This window comes from Hippopotamus amphibius, chromosome 5 (assembly GCF_030028045.1).
Source record: "Hippopotamus amphibius kiboko isolate mHipAmp2 chromosome 5, mHipAmp2.hap2, whole genome shotgun sequence".
In the NCBI taxonomy this organism is placed as follows: domain Eukaryota; kingdom Metazoa; phylum Chordata; class Mammalia; order Artiodactyla; family Hippopotamidae; genus Hippopotamus; species Hippopotamus amphibius.
In genome coordinates, this window is record NC_080190.1 from 110,396,538 (window position 1) to 110,408,904 (window position 12,367).

Genomic DNA, 12,367 nt, shown 5'->3' on the forward strand with positions numbered 1-12,367 from the left:
CCAGACATATGGGCTTCAGCAGTTGTGGCTCATGGGCTTAATAGTTGTGGCTCATGGACTCTAGAGCACAGGCTCAATAGTTGTGGCGCACAGGCTTAGTTGCTCTGTGGTATGCGGTATCTTTCTGGGGCAGGGATCAAACCCATGTCCCCTGCATTGGCAGGTAGATTCTTAACCACTGTGCCACCTAGGAAGTCCCAAATTAAATGTAAGTTTGATGACACTTTTAATTCCTAATAATAATAAGACCTGACATAGCACTTCATACTTAAAAAAAAACAAAGAAGAAAGGAAGGGACCAACATTTACTGAGTACCTACTGCATACTAAATATTTTACGTATCTTACCTGGATACCCCTTGTTTATGATACAAGAAAACTGTTTCATATGGCAGTGTAATGTCCCCAAAGTCATATAGTATGTAACAAAATAGACCCAGAAATTGAACTTGGACATTTATTTTACTCTTTCATGACAGAGAAAGAAGATAGGAGGGGAAAAAGTAGAAATGCAAGAGGGAGGACAAAAAATAGTAATAAAGTAATTTGCATCTTTTAGTGCCAATTGCTGGGCAGGAGCTATGCTCATTACCATATATCACTTCTGGCAACATGGCCAGGATTAATGTTTTATTTACAAAGAGGAGAAAATTCAGATTCAAAAAAATAAAGAAACTTGCCCAAGTTTGCGCACTTAGTATGGGGGCTTCATCCACTTTGTTTGACTCTGAAAATAGGCCTCAATTTTCTTAAATGCTGTGTCACATAGTTAAAGGAGAAACAAGAGTTTATAGTGCAGAACTGTCACATCGTAGTTGGGTGACTACAGGTACATCAACCATCTTCTCTATCTCAGCTGCTCTCTTACCAACGTTGGATAACACATGCCTTGCTTACAAGGTGTTGCAAGAATTGCATCTACTATAAAGTATCTTGAACATAGATATTCACAATAAGGAGTTGCTATACTTACGCTGATGTTAACCAGATTAGAATATGCTCAATTGACAACGAGGAGTATGTGAAATCAACTCTGTGTTACAAGACTTATTTTAACCTATTTGGTGTTGCCAATCAATAGGAAAAAAAGAGGGGGGCTCAAGTGCTCTAATTAAAAGAGAAACTTTAAAAATATCACCATCATTATCATGATTAATTGAGAAATGCTTTATTAACTATACATTATGTCATAAATTTTAGTTGGTATTATCAGGGAGAATAGATTTCCTCTTGTACAAGGGAGAAATTGTACTCAATGAAAACAATAAATAGTGATATTCTGGATATATTATGATCATTTAAAAAAGAGTGAAAATAAAAATATAGAAAAAAAAGACTAATAGGGAGAAAATTATATAACCATGTTAATCAATGTAAAGAAAACATATAAATACAATTTCTATACTAACACTGCTTTGGGGAGATGGAAACTTTAGACATTTTCATTGATAAGCAATCACAGAATTGTTTTTAATGTATAAAATTCTTATATAAAGTTTATCCAAACATTCATTCCTGAAATTCTGCCTTAACTTTACTTCAACAATATAAAAACACACTGAAATTTGCTTTGGAAATATTTTTTAAAAATATATTTTAATAGGAAAAAGGACTGCATTGTAATATCCTTCCATAATGACGAAGGTAATTATAAAAGATACCTTGTGGCTTCATTTGAGCCAGATAAAATTAAATGAAAAACTTAAGGTTTCCTACTGACCAGAGCCCATAAGTTTTTCAAGTGTATTAACAAATTCCCTTTAATTCCTATGGTGACTGATCCAAAAGGCAACAAGGAACCCTAAATAATGATTGGCAGTGAGACTTCTATGTTTAGCTTTCCATACTGTTGTGGGCAAGATCAAGGCCCTTCAATGAGGGTTGACCATGACATGTCTAGAGATGAGTTGTTTGGCACTATAGTATTACATCTCTCACAACCTTTCACAACCTAATTCTTCTGCAGTTTGAAAGGTAAGTTCTGATACATGGAGACATGTCAGGTAAATGTGTCAAATCAGAATATAATCCTAATTTGTGTATGTTTACAACCTTTGCTCTTTCAACTCTTCAAAACGCAAAAAAAAAAATCAAATTTAATATTGTAGCAATTGAAGTGCTTTGCAAGTTATCATATGCAGATTATAATAAAAATGAGTTTGCATCTTTATAATCTGCTTTTAAAGTGACTATTTATAGTCATGTCAGAAAATGAATAAAGCATATTAAAAAATAAAATCTTCAAATTTTGCATCATTAGTTGATTTGCATCATGGCTTTAAACAATGCTGGCAATCAGAAGTCATTAGCATCCATTGACTTGTTAATCAATTAAACCTGCTTAATGCATTGCTGTTGAGTAGACGAAGTACCTTTATGATGCTTAAGTAAAACACACTTTTAAAAAATGCATAACCTCTTTCAAAAATTAAATATAGAACTTAGCAAAAATCCTGTAAAAGGAACTTGTGACAATTAAATGTATATATATTTGTAATTAAACTGTCTGGTAAAGACTAAACTATTGATCATAACACTTAATTTTTAAAAAATTGAAGAGTAAGAACTAGTAATGAGTGTTTGCTAAGCAATATGCCATCTAATCCACACAACAAAATTTAAAGATAGGTGATATTTATTTGTATTCAACAAATAATAAAATTGAGGAACAGAATGGGTAAATAGCATGTCTAAATTCACTCAGCTAGTAAGTGCAAGAGCTAATCATCTAACTCAGGTAGTCTGACTCCAAGTTTTTAACCCCTATGCTGTTGCAGGAAGGTACAGAGAGCAAATCATATTGCTACACCCATGGTGCTCCAAGAAAAACTAGGAAAAGGAGGTAAACTTTTGCTAAATATCAAATCAGGAAACATTTCAATGGTGTGTTTGTCATTCTCGTAAATTTTAGTGTCACATTATTAAAACATCCTTAACCAGAGATTTTAGGAGGTTTTTTCCTATGGAAAGAAAAATTTCTTCAATTATTTAATTATTCACATCTCATATATTTTCTGACCCCCAAAGTTATTTTAGAATGGTATTAATTTGAATCAATGTTTCCTTGCTTATCTGAATCTTATTTTCTAATTTATAATAAATTATTTTATGAACCTCATAGTTTTCAGGAATGAACTAAATGGTATACAGAAAAAAGGTATGTAATGTATAGTGATAATAGATACCTGATAAATATTTGTCAAATGTGCGTATTATACAGTTTTGTTTTACAATATTAAATACCCATAATTTAGAAACAAACTAAATAATATCCTATCCAGAGAACACCTCCACACAATGTTCTTGCCAATAGTTTATGGAATATTAAGGACAAATGAAATTCCACTGATTGTCATATTACTTTCCATAGTTGAGAATTTAGTAAGTTCCTCACAAAAGAAAAGTGAAAATCCAAAGATTCTGAAATTGCTAGATAAAGCATAGATTCTGTGTCTAAAATAATAAGGCAGTTTCACATTATTATTAGTGTTGGAAGAGTGTTAAAAAAATGTATGGAAGTCAATTGCATTTTACTTGCTCGAGAAACCAAACTTGAATTTACTCTGTACAGTACCGATTTCCAAATGATTGTGTTCTGTAAAACATTCCTTGGACTTCCCTGGTTACACAGTGGTTAAGAATCCGCCTGCCAATGCAGGGGACATGGGTTCAATCCCTGGTCCGGGAAGATCCCTTTTCCTGGAGAGCAACTAAGCCTGCGAGCCACAACTACTGAGCCCACTTGCTGCAACTATGGAAGCCAGCAAGCCTAGAGCCTGCAACAAGAGAAGCCACTTCAATGAGCAGCCCATGAACCACTCACCACAACTAGAGAAAGCCTGCAAGTAGCAATGAAGACCCAACGCAGCCAAACAAGCAAACAAAAAGAAAGAAAACATTTGCCACCATTTTACTCATTTTGTAAACGGATTATTAGTTATATATTTTTAATATTAGCATTTTAATATTAAACTGTTGAGAAGGAAATACTGTGTAAAAAAATCATTCTTTTTACACCAACTTTCTGTGTGTATATCATGCAACAGTTTTGCTACTTTTGAAAACTAGAATTTAATAGCTGAGAAAATGTTTAATGTTTACCAAAAATGCACATACATGCAGCAAATAGAAAGCATATGTGTATTCTTTACAATAGCATGTGTGTACTTCTCATCAACAATCCTATATTTCATAGTTTTCTGTTCATTGAGGGCTCTAGTCATCCAATATTCTGAAGCAGTGAATGGCTCCAAGGATGAGTAATGAGATCAAATACCTTTCCCATCTAGATCATAGCCTTTCTGTCTGGTCTCTGTCACAAGTGACTAGGAGTCATCATTACCAGTTGATGGGTGTTTAATTGTCAATGAGAAATGTGTCCTGGCATGGGTCCAATTCCTAACAGCTCAGTGTTCAATGTAACAGAAGTCACTGTAGCGTGTTCGTTTCTTTATCTACAAAGCATATTGCTCCATGGATTTAGACAAAACGAAAAGCTCAGTCAGCCCTGAGATAAAGAACACTTCCCCAAAATTATATACCCTCAAAACATCCCTCACTCAAAATAATAAATTTAGAAGAATAAGAGGAAGAAGAAGAAAAAGCATAGCATCAGCAGCTATTCATGGAACAAATGCTTTATTAGGTACCTGGCCTGTGTTAGGTGAGGTGGACACCTAAATGATAGAACACTGCTGCTTCAGTTTCAAAGACTACGGAGAGTGGCAGAGAATTAAATAAATGATTTTGCTTATGAGAGATAAATGCTGTAGAAGAAAGGTGACAGAGGCCCTGTGAGATCACAGAGAGGAAAGTTCTCCTCTTTATTTGAAGATATTAAGAAAGGCAACCTTGAGGAGGTGATCTTTGACCTGATTCTGGAAGATACTGTAAAACAAGAACAGGCCAGAGAGCATCCAGAAAGAAGGTTGCACAAAATATGAAATTTATTAAAAAGATTAAAGAGAATTCCAAAGAATATAGTGATAGAAAATGTTGACAGTAGCTTCTATCTTTTAGGCTGAGGAAAGAATTTAAGGAAGAAAGAAACACAGAAGAGGGTTTCCTCCAAGGCTGAGATTTACTCCTCAAAGGAGAGGGAGTGACTGCTGCCCGCTAGACAGGGGAGAACGTCGCTAGGGTCCCACAGGTCAGAACGGACAAGCAGGAAGCTACCTGCAGGAGTGCCAGCAAAACCTGCTGGAAGCGGAACATGTTGGACCACACCTCTGGCAGCCTTGCCATAGAAGCCTGGAAGTGATCTGCGAAAACAGCGCTCAGACCAGAAACAGATCTCCCCCTGATAATGACCTTGCCGTGTCCCTCCAGCACCCTCTGTTCATAACATCTCACAAGGCAGCAGCTGACCAGTGAGGAACGTTTCCAGGGTCCAAGGCCAGTATCACGAAGCAGTTCAAAGAAAAGTGGATTTGGCTCTGAGGGACAATCCATTAATAACTGGCAAAGCGGTCATTGGAAAATGAGGCTGTAAAAGGCAAATAGGGACCTCATTAGCAAGGTCTTTATAAATCATGCCAAGTGTCATGGGTAGAGTCCTGTGCATCCAGAAGCAAAGAAATGTTCCTGTGCAAAACGATCAGGAAGGGTGCTTATTAAAAATAACAGATCCTGGGCAGCATCCTTGGGAATTTTACTCTGTAAGGAGGCAGAAATTACAGTTTTTAACCTCCATCTCCAGGGATTCTGATACAGATGTTTCTCAGACACCCCTTTTAAGAAAGAGTGATGTAGATTATGAAGAACTCAAAAGGTTTGAAGGGAAGACATGCTTTCCACGTATTTGTGTTTCAGGAAGTGTTTCTGACTAAAGATAGGTAATAATTTATCGTAGTAAAGGTACAGCTGTTGGATTTTTCACTTTGTATGGATACCTTACTGAAGTTATTCTGATTTGATATGCAGATAATTTGGTAGGTATATAATCAGTTTAAAAATATTAGACCTAAACTGAAAACTAACTAAAATGCCAAAACACTATTAAGCACAAATATCAAATAACACATTTGTTACAGTCTGGCTTTTTGGCACCACTGGTAATATCAAGTTTATCTAACAATGTACGGTATTTTGTGCAAAGTGGATACTCAATTAATGTTCTTGAGTGATTGTCTTGCAGGCATTTCTAACTGACAGACATATTACTGCAAACTAAAGCAACAAGACTTCTTTTCATTTTGCCAGATAGGATGACTGGGAATCGGCCATGGGCAGTGTAAAGTACAAAATAATTTTCAAGATGTTTGATAAGTCTCTATTACGTTTCCAGGGCATTATACATGTTTTTATTTGAATGAGTGCAGGAAAGTTCCTACACATTTTCATTTTAGAGTCTGTATACGAAAGTAGATTTCCGGACTCTATTATTTGTTTGCCCAAGTCATTAAAATCTGTAACCATATAAGAAAAAAAAAGATAAAAACGTGTACAATTCAAATTCAAGATCAAATATTGATTACAAAGAATCACTACATCCTACATAAAATACTTAGACTAGTGCCTGACACAAAGTAGGTGAACAGTACTATTTAATCCCATGGAATCAAGGAAGAGTAATAATGACTCATCTTGAAAATTTAGGAGTTTCAAGTTGATATGGAAAGGTCATAGACTTTGATTTCACACAGTCTCTATCATTTTTTTTAGCTGCGTGATCATGAGCTATTTTACTTAACTTTCTGCACCTCACTTTTTTTTATACATATGTGTATACACACGTGTTTGTAATTGAGCACTTATGATAATATGTGTCTGACACTGTGCCAATCAATGTATTTAATCTCACTTAATTATCTCATTTATTCCTTGAAATAAATCTTTAGCATACAGATGAGAAAAGTAAGCCTCAGCCAAGTGAACGAAAATGTTTACTGTCACAGCACTCATAAATGTCAGCTTTGAGGCTCAAATCCAATCACGCTTTTACTGTTGGGGATTTGGGGCAACAACATCATTAAATTCAGTCCCCCTGCCCCTTGCCCATGGGTCTAACCAGGAGAGCACAGGCTGACGTATCAAAAGCAGAAAAGACTCACATTTCAGCTTTATTTCACAAAGTTCAGGCAACCTCGTTAAAGTGCACTGTGCATGTATTGAATTAGTTGATAAGTCCTGGCAAATACATATCTATTTTTCATTAAATTTATTCTTTGCCTAAAAATTAGTATGTCTAGAACATATATAAATATACACCTATATACTTACATATTATTGTATGTGTATATTTGTGTATATGTATATCCCTTCTATGTATCTATCTAAAATAGACATGCACACACAGAGGATATACCTCTCTCCTTTCCAAAACCATGAACTTCTGGTAGGGACCACATCTTCTCATCTCTGGAACACAATACCTGGAAATGAACTCAAAATATCTGTTCTCAAAAATATCTGTTGAATTAAGTATTTGAAATGAGCCAAGTGCATGATGCGTTTTGCTTACCTTCTAAATAAATCAACAAAATTGTGCTTAACAAGTACTAATTTTATTTGTATAATTCATGTGGGTCTACAATAGGTAAAGATATCTTGATTACAGAAAAACTGTTGACAAAACTTCCCGTGAGATTTTATTTAGGATTAAGTAATGAGCTGGTTCTTAATACTATTAGGTAGACTTGAAGCTAGTTGATCACTCATACAAAACCAGAGTTTTCATTAATGGTTTTGTGTCAACATAAATCAATATTTCTGTACCTTGCTAAAGGGTTTTTAATGTGTTCAACACATTTAAAACATTTTTGCATCATTTTAATATAGCGAATGATAAAGAGAAAATTAAAAACACCTAAAAAAACCTCATCAATACTAAAGGTAAGACTTCTTTTAGATTTTTCCTAAGAATTTGTTTTAAATAACTACGATAGTATTCTACAAACAATTTTGTATCCTGAATTCGTAGTTTTGGTGAACTTATGGGAAATATTTGTCAAGTTTAACATTTTTGTTTAAAAATGTGTATGTCAGCTTCAGCATGAAGTGATACTTGGACTTTACAGTTTCAGGCAAAATCATGCTCAACAACTTACTTGACACAACAGTTTCTAGATAGAACATCTTACAAAGAACAAGTTTGAATTGCATGCCAGGTTTGAATGAATCCAAAAAGCTTTGCTTTGCTTATGTATGTGAAGCAACAGGGATTAGGAAGGAACATCTTCTATGAAACAATGTGTTCTGTGTTGCATCTGTCCCCTCACATTTTGAAGTACTTCAGTGTTTAGACTTCATTTTACCCTAAAGGTGTATTCCTGGCTTAGTGATTATCTTACCTTGTTTAGGTATACTTTTGTACCATACTATCAATCCAAAATAATATGACATATGTAAACCATATGTCATACTACTCTGTGATATTGAAATATCACTTATGGCCTATTTATTTAGTGAGACTGAGGCTGGAAGAGTCATTATACCAGAAAAATAATTAGTCTTCAAAAATCGAATGAAACATTTCAAGAGACTTTCTGGTGAACATAATTTATTAAACAATTATTACATGAGTTAAGTCCTTAAATTGTCCAATATTTTTATAATTTTGTATTATTAGAAAGCATGGACTTACTAACTTTTCAATTATGTTTTTATTAAAGTATATTATCAAGACAGTTTGTTAACTTTTAAGTATTTAGATATATGATTCTTGGCTTCCTTTTGGTACTCTTGCCTTGGTATCCAAAATGTTTGATGTGGTGAAAAGAACTCATTTTTCTCTGAAATATTTCTTAGTTCTGTAACCAGGAATCAAACCCTTGCCCCCCTGCAGTGGAAAGGCAGAGTCCTAACCACTGGACTGCCAGGGAATTCCCTATTTTTTCTTTTTTATATTCTTTACTATGTCTGGGTCAAATATACTTTATCTGGAATGTTGTGCTTTCTTTTAAGTCATTCTTGTGAAATTTTGACGTTTGGCTTTAATTCATTCTCACAAGATGTGAAGAACTCACAAAAATAAATTTTACATGACAGTTTCATGTCCTAAATGGAATTATCGCATTAAAAATTAAATAATGTACCTAAAATTACTTTTTGTAGTTTTGAATGCAAATATAAAAACAATACTATAAAGATTAGAATAATTATATAGTCAAATCTATGATATATTTCCTTATATTGTTATTTTCATTCTAATAAACATCTATTGGCTAAAACTGTATATAATATTTCAACTCCAGTTATTTAGCTGTTTCCCACTTATTTTAATTTTCTTAATATTGTTTTTGTATGTAAATTTTGTGTCCTTTTTTAAAAGAATTTTACTCTCATAACAGTAGTTGGCATTCACATTTCTACTGACTTTTAGATTGTTAGTTTATCAGATTTTTGATCCATATGATCCGAAGGTGAATATTCAAACATTCAGGTATAAGCAGTCACTCTAAATTACATACAATGCACCCTGTTTATATTATTTACTGATACTGTTCTTGGCTGAGAACTGAGGTCGGATTACCCTTAGTAATTATCAACATTGTATTTCCAACAATCTCCAAACTTTCGATCTTATCTTTTCACACACTTCAAAAATGTATTAATACCAGGAAAAGCAAATTAAAATGAACTTTCAGTGGTGTTACTCAAAGGAGAGGGCCTTACCTCTGAGGGCCAATTTTTGTTCTGTCTCTCACTCTAGGATCGTGACAATGAGAAAGTTGCACCGCTTGGTTTTCTTATTTTGTAAAGGAAGGTTGCCTTATAAAGCTTCTAAAAGTTTTTCTAACTCTAAGGCTTATGAGGGGATGGTCTGTTTGTATTTTATCTGCAGTGCCCAGCATAGTGCCTGACACATTGTAGATGCTCAATAAATATGTGTTGATTGGTTATGTATCAGATTACATACATTTAAAGCATCAGATAGATGGCCTTAAAACAAGGTAGTTTAAGTATTGACTAATCCAGTAGAAGATGGAGCCAGAAGAATTGTTGGAATCATTCTAAAATTCTGAATTAACAATTCTGGAAACACCTTGTTTGTAATTGGTAACTTTAAAAATCAGATGTGAATTCTTGTGACTTTCAGATCCCAAATTATCTCATTAATTGTCTGCACTTTGATACTCTTTGACACTCTTTTTCAGTTATCTACAAGAAAATTGCATTCTGACTAAATTTTTTAATTGAAATTGGTATTTATATTATCCAGAAGCAATACAAACCAAAAAAGTTATCCCATCCCTCCCCTCCCTGCAAAATCTCTCTACTCCAGCTTCATTTTTCTGAATAAGAGCCTAAATTTTGTATTTTGATTTTCAAATGGAGAGCTGGCTTCAAGGATTTATTTTGGCTGCTTGAAATCAATGATCCCCAATCACTTCATAGTTGCTAAACTCAGCTTAGAAGTTCAATATTTGCATGACTTCTAAACTGATCATCGCAACCAGAGGTATATATGCAACATTATGGAATTATTCAGACATTCAAAAATTTAAAGCACTCTGAAGAGGAAAGACTGAAAACTCTTCTGGAAACATGAACCACTCGAAGCACTTCAGTAATTTTCAATTGCTTTGTGATGTGCAAGCGAAGAACCTCGATCACTTTCACACTGATGCACTTAAGCGCGCTGATAATTTTATACCCTCACAACCATTTTCCGAACACCATCATTTCCCCCACTGAAGTGGTTTTTAAAATGTGTGAAGTGTTTCAATAATTTTAAATTATCTTCTACAGCACAAGCTCGAACCCTGATCACCTCCAAATTTAACAGCTAAATAAAACTTAAAGTAGTCCAGTATTTTTTTCAAAACCTATGTATTGTGATTTCAGTTGTTTTATAACTGACTTCAATTTGGATTGGATAGACCACACAGCAATGCCATTCAATATACATGAAATAAACCTAATTGTATCAAAAGTCAATTAAAAATGCAAATGTTAGAAAATGAGCCATCTTTCTGGTCTCAACCCTTGAATAAAACGTGCACAAAATACATTTCAATGCTTTGATTTTAAGATATCAACCAAAAAATGTTTACAAAAAAAATTTAAACTCTGCAAACTAGTGTGTGAAGTAGCAGAAAACAGTTCAATAATGCTCACTGGAAAATAAAATGATCGTATTTGAGAAATATAGAGATAAAAACATAACTTACCCTATGTAGAAAGTGGTTAGACATACCAATAGTTTCCAAACTGAGGAAATTTTAGATCCTTTGGGACAATATCTGGGGTGAGTATTTTAAACCAAATAATTTGTAACTGCAGAAAACAATAACTGAATTATTTGATATCTTGGTTTTTTTTTTTTAACCATTAACGTTCCTTTGATGTGTTTTTTAAAATATCCATTTTCCCCTAATATTTACAAGTAATATTTCCTCCCACTCTCATAATACTTGGATTAAAATTGATACCTACTTACTTTTTACGTACTTCCTAAAACATTGCTGGCATTACGACAACACACTATGAAGAGCAGGGCACTGGGGTATTGAGGAGGAGAGGGAAAATGTAAAATCCATATAGATCCTATTGTGTCCACAATGATAAGTATCAAAAACAGTAAATAAAGACCAAGGAGATACACTTAGTTATCATCTAGTATAAACGTTTCATTTACAAACATGGAAATCAAGACTCAAAAAAGTTAAATGAGTTACACAGGGACTCACATTTTCATGACAAAAAAAAAAAAAAAACAGATATCTCGCTTTGAGTCTCCCTTGTGCGTGCTATTCCCTACTCATTAACTAATAACTTAGGATTCTAGACCGTGAAACAAATGGACTCTTCCTTTGTTGACAATATGAATTAAATGGAAAATCATAGAATTTTGGTGCTGGAAGGAACCAGTGTGCTTTGGTGTTGGACTTCATCCAGTGTGCTTTAACCCTTCCATTTTAGAGAAGAGAGTGAGATTCTTGGAGAGTTGTAGTGACTTGCAAGTAGAGGTTTGACTGTAAGCAAGGTTTCTGACCTATGTTTTACTTTGATGACTGGCCTTATAGTTGCACCTTGTACCATTTTGTCCTCTTAGCACACAGTTTCTTTGTTGTATGTCACTGTGAATGAGAAGAGAAAAACCATTCACAGACACTGGAATGAGAAGTTTTTTTTGTTTTTTTTTTTTTGAAGAAAATGTATTTGAGAGGCCTTTTTACTTCGTACTTTAAATTACTTAACCAACTAAAGTTTATTACAAAAAGATGAAATGTAAAAACATTGCAAAATATTTTGAGATGTACACGATTGTGATACAAATTTTAAAATTAATGGCATTTGGGGAATAATATTAATAATATATCTGGGTTTCATGCCAGAAGGGATTTGGTGATTGAAAATTTGAAGAAATAAAAATATTGTTTAAAACTGATTAACAGGTACTGATTAAATTAGCATTGTAATT